Here is a 6,056-nt window from a genome sequence, read left to right on the forward strand (position 1 = left end):
ATCAAAACATCAAACAGGTTCTCCCCACTCAGTGACGCACCCAACTGAGAAACCTGATGAAAGTGCTCTAGTTATTGGCGATTCTATTGTACGGAACGTCAAAATAGAGACACCAGCCACCATAGTCCAATGTTTACCGGGAGCCAGAGCGCCTGACATCTTGGCAAATTTAAAAGTGCTGGCTAATGCTAAACATAAATTCAGTAAGATTGCTATTCACGCTGGCGCTAATGATGTTCGACTTCGCCCAGTCGGAGATCACTAAAAATAACATTAAAGAGGTTTGTGAACTTGCAAGCATGATGTCAGACACTGTAATACCCAGTCAACACGTGAGATCATGCGATGATCACAGTGACATCACACGATCCTCATACTGTGATTCTCACGGTGTGAGTAGTAGATGAAATCATTGTGAGTTGACACGATCCTCATACTGTGATCCTCACGGTGTGAGTAATACATGAGCTCATTGTGAACTCAAACTATCCTCATACTGCGATCCTCACGGTGTGAGTAATAGGTGAGCTCATTATGAACTCAAACGATCCTCATACTGTGATCCTGTGTCACCATAGCCACCAGATCCAGTCTGTATCCAGATCAGATGGTGGATCAGCACCTAGAGAGGACCTCTTCAGCCCTGAAAGACAGTGGAGACCAGGACAACTAAATGAGCCCCAGATACAGATCCACTGTAAAGACCTTGTCTCAGATGGCCACCGGGAGAAGACCATAGGAGCCAGTCCTCTGCACAATGTGACTTTGCTGCAGCCTGGAATTGTACTGCTGGTTCGTCTGGTCAGAGGAGAACTGGCCCCCGACTGAGCCTGGTTTCTCCCAAGGTTTTTTCTCCATTCTGTCACCGATGGAGTTTTGGTTCCTTGCCGCTGTCGCCTCTGGCTTGCTTAGTTGTGGACACTTCATTTCCAGCGATATCGTTGACATGATTGCAAAGATATTATTTAAACTGAACTGAGCTGGATGATGACATCACTGAATTCAATGATGAACTGCCTTTAACTGAAAAATGAGTGTTTACTTTTGTCACTTTGCCTTATTGACACACTATTTTCCTAATTAATGCTGTACAGTTGCTTTGACACAATCTGTATTGTTAAAAGCGCTATATAAATAAAGGTGACTTGACTTGACTCAGAGTATGTTCACGGTTAACACACAAGACATTCTCAAAAGAGCAATGAATCGACGAGTCACCATGGAAACGGTGGCCATTTACATACTTAGCACATATCACCACGTAATTGGTGGTTGTGCATTCACCTTTAATCTTTAATCACTGAGAATGAGTTATATTGGTTGTTTGATGCTAGTTATATAATAAAACGTCACATATGCATTTTTATTATAGAAATACATTATAAAAACTGATGACAAAATATAATAAATATATTAGAATAAAATAAACATTACCTTGTTATAATAGTTTTATAATTAATAGATATTGATAACTATTATAAATGACAATAAAATAAATATAATAACATTATTAAAATAATATAACATATTACTTACGGTAACACTTTATTTTAAAGGACACCTATCATGCAAAATTCACTTTTACATGGTGTTTTAACATAAATGTGTGTTGGCAGTGTGTGTACACAGCTACTCTATAATGATAAAGATCCACCCAGTTGTAGCGAATCAGCTCATGGGGAAATATGAATAATTAACCATAACTTGTTATAATTAACTATTCATATATTAGATCCACTGTAGATATTTAGCTGACCACTCAGGGTCAACTGTCTTGTCAATTCTAAGAACGTTAATTTCCTGGTTAAGGGAAATAACTTTCTTACTGTACAATTCTATAAGCTTGTAACGTAAATCTGTATGATTATTGACTCCGGTTATGAGCAAACAATGAACACGTCAAGTGTGATACAAGTAAGGTTTTATTAACTACATAAACACTTAAACTAGTCTAACATACTACATAAACACATTAAGCTGGTCTAACATACACATACACACACACACACATACAGTTGGTATAGGAAAGGGTTAAAGTTTAAACTCAGCATAGAAAGAGGCATAAAGAATGAATTTTATGGAACACTTTGCATGTATATTCAACAGATGCTGGAGCAGATGTAGACAAGAACGACTCCTAAGCGATTGAGGTGTTCTGTTGTTGGATGTAATAATGAACATAGCAGTCGTCATTTACTCCCGACATCTGAAGGATTACTATTGTTTCTGAAGGGAATGCGCCCCCGATCTACCTAAATGTGTTTGTTTGCACGAATCATACTCCAGACTGCTTTCTGAGCAAGGGACAATTCAAGGCAGGTTTTGCTAAAAAGTTGTTCCTGAAAGATGGATCAGATCCATTCACTGTATCAACTGTTCATGATCCAGCTTCACCTCCAGAACACGTGTGTCATACTGTTTATTTTTTATGATTTTTGAGCAAATTGCCATTTCAGTCCAGACTGTTTTGTGAATATAATGTCATTATAGTGCTTAGCTAACTTTTTAACTGTATTTGTGTGCATACGTTAACGAAGTATTTTAATTGATTGCGCTGTTTTGTACCACTTTCGGTTTGTTTGGCTTCCCATATGTGAGACTGAACACCAGTTGTCTTGCTCTCAGTCATGTTGCTTCTAGCTGTTTATTGCTGTGGGTGTGCAAAGCAGAGATGTACGCCCTCTTCTGGAGACGGGGCGGGAATATGCAGCTCATTTGCATTTAAAGTGATACACACCAAAACAGCTCTTTTTTAGACAGGCACCAAAAATGAGATATTATATGTAATAATTTACTTATTTGTAAGGGAATTAATCATTATTAATTCATTCAGGTTTATTTCTAGCTCAGGTTTTAAAAGAACTCGATCTGAGAATTCGAGGTCCACCTGATCAAAACTGGTTATAATAAATGATCTGTGGGGTATTTTAAACTTCACAGGCACATTCTGGGGACACCCAAGACCAATATTACATCTTGTAAAAAGGGGCATAATAGGTGCCCTTTAAGGTGTCTTTGTTACACATTACATGTACTTACTATTATAATAACAATTAATAATGCATAATTACATGCAAGTAACCCTAATCCTAACCCAAAGTACATGTAGTTAATTAATATTACTCAATACTTAAATGTATAATTACACTGTAACAAGGACACCGTGAAATAAAGTGTAATCTTATTTACAAAAGTGCTTTATAATTAAAATACAACTATATTTTCAGATTGTCCTACCAGGGCTTATTGTGTATGCGCACATCAATATTGCATAATTTTTGTCACACTGTTTTTGTATACTATTTGTATAGTAAGTTCAGCGGATTATAGGGGTTGAGTAAATTAGACAGATAGCTTGGCGTTTGATTACGCAGAGATTTATAGACAAGTAATAAGATTTTGAACTCAATTCTAAAATTAACTGGCAACCAATAAGTAAGGGCATTTAATAGGGCACTGTGCAAATCTAGTAATGTTATTTATCATCAACAATACTTGTGTACTCTCTTTGGCGGAGCTGAACACAAGCAAGCAAAGTATACTTAGGCTTTCAGGCACGCATAAACACTCAAATATAAAATATGTAAAAATGTTGGCGAGTATTTACATAAAGACTGTCCATTATGTCTTAAGCAAACAAACAATTGGGACAGAAATCGGATGCGTGGTTGCATATTAGATCCATGCATTCCATCTTAAAAACTTATGCAAATACCTGCTGCTGTTGGTGTCCTTAATATTCATCAAACAACAAAAGACAGAGAAAATCACTTACTGCTCTTGACTGAATCACTTTATAACTTTAATAAGAAACGTTTTATGTTTAATTCATACAGTGATGCAGTGTTTTAAAATTTAATAGGCTTTAAATAACTATTTCGGTTTTTTAATGCAATACTGTGTTTTAAATTGTTCAAATAGATAAGTCATAGGCTTGTTCTAGTCTGGATATTCTCGATAATACATCTCAAAATTGGGAAGATTGCTATTCAGATTGTGGATCGTGATTTTGTGTAATAAGATTGTGATATGATATTTTGGGAAGATCGCCCACTCCTAATTTGACTTAAATTTAGCTATGGGTCATTTTGGTGATAACGGTCACTGTTGCTGTGCTGTTTTCTAGTTGCATATCTAAAGGGGTTCGCACACCGGACGAGAAGCGCAGCAGAGTGCCACATCTAGGACAACTCATAAAAATCGCACACCGGACACGTCGCATACAGCTCAAGACAGCAATCCAAAGCCTTTAATCCAAACACCAAACCGTCAAAAGTTCACTTCAAGAATGAGCATGTGGTGTCGATGAGTTTGAATTTTGGTGTTTGAAAAAACAGAGCAAACAGAATGAGAGTGTGACCTATAGTATTGTATAACACTGTATGAGGCACAAACTTTATTAGAGCCTCAGAAAGATAAACTTTTTGTTGAAAAAGTGCACAATGCACAATCTTCCAGCCTAGGATGAAGTCAGTACATTAACAATAGTTTGGGACAAATAGAACATGATTTAATGGAAAACTACAGGTATATGGGTGGCGAAGCAAGATTTTGAATAGTGTTCTGAGTCACAGCTAAGAGCCGCGGACAGTTGGGTGTACACTCATAGTGTTGATTTTAAATAAAGAGTCAGAGCTCTATTCTTTCAGAATGCAACGAACTTGTGTGAAACTTTTACTTTCACTTTACAATGTACATCACGTCAGGGAAAGACAAAGAAATATATATATATATATATATATATATATATATATATGATGAAAATTACAGGCCTCTCTCATCTTTTTAAGTGGGAGAACTTGCACAATTGGTGGCTGACTAAATACTTTTTTCCCCCACTGTATATGTATATACCAACAGCACCTCACTACTTAAAATACGAGGAAAAAAACCCTACGTACATGACACACTGCTTAATAATTTTACAGTCTTTAACAAAGGAGGAAAAACATACACAAGCCCAACAGAAAAAAGAGAACATTCTGATAAGAGTGCTTTCCAACACATAGAAAATCATGTGTTTTTATTTTAAATACGCAGCATGGTGCACATGGACCCCCTGAAGGCTGGATTAGCCGCTTAATTGTTTCAGAGGTGGAACTGCCAAAGCTAATTTTGTCATGGAGTCATGGTTTGCTACTGGCGCTGATAGCTCTGAAGTGAACTAACCCTGAATATGTGAAACAGCTTATTTATCAGTGAATAAGTTGCTATGGCTACCCAGGTATGTCACATAACCTGCTTTCTGGAATACCTGATTTCTGATAATAATGATTGTGATTAAATAACATTTGAATGTTTCCATGGCAATTTAATTAACATCATCCTTAATCCTTGTTAAATTGTGATATTTTACTCACCTTTTTGCCATTTCCATGAGAAAACTTTACTCAGTTCCATGGAAAATGTTACAAGCTTAATTCTACAAACAATACGTAAGAAAGTCTGTATTGTTGCAGAGCTTTGGCTGATATTATTTCTAGCTTTCTGCCTTGCAGTTCCCAGTCCATTATCTGTTCCATGGCTTCTCTTAATGCTTCTTGTTGACATTTGGCTGTACTCTTTAATTCTTGCTCTCCATTTAAATCTAAGGCCATATGATCACCAAAATCCATTGCCACAAGCACTTCCGATCGCCCTAATTTGTCTCAGGTACTGGATAAGCCTGGTAATAAATTATTAATGAAACAATTGTCTGGTAATTTCCCCCTCTACATCATTTACTTCAACATCTTTGAAGAACATAGATGAAAGCTCTCATTGAATTTATTTCCCAGAAAGAGACTGGTTTGTTTCAATTAGATTTTTTATAATATAATACACTCATCAAAAAATCCCTTTTTCAGGACACTGTATTTTAAAGATAATTTTGTAAAACCCAAATCATCTTTACAGATCTTTATTGGAACGGGTTTAAGCAATGTTTCATGTTTGTTCAATGACCCATAAGCAGTTATAGCCCAAGCACCTGTGGAACAGTCGCTAATACACTTTATAGGCAGTAGGCAATTAAGGTCGCAGTTCCAATAACTTAGGACTGTAAAGAGACCTTCCTA

This window comes from Sinocyclocheilus grahami, unplaced genomic scaffold (genome assembly GCF_001515645.1).
Source record: "Sinocyclocheilus grahami isolate Dianchi unplaced genomic scaffold, SAMN03320097.WGS_v1.1 scaffold396.1, whole genome shotgun sequence".
Taxonomy (NCBI): Eukaryota; Metazoa; Chordata; class Actinopteri; order Cypriniformes; family Cyprinidae; genus Sinocyclocheilus; species Sinocyclocheilus grahami.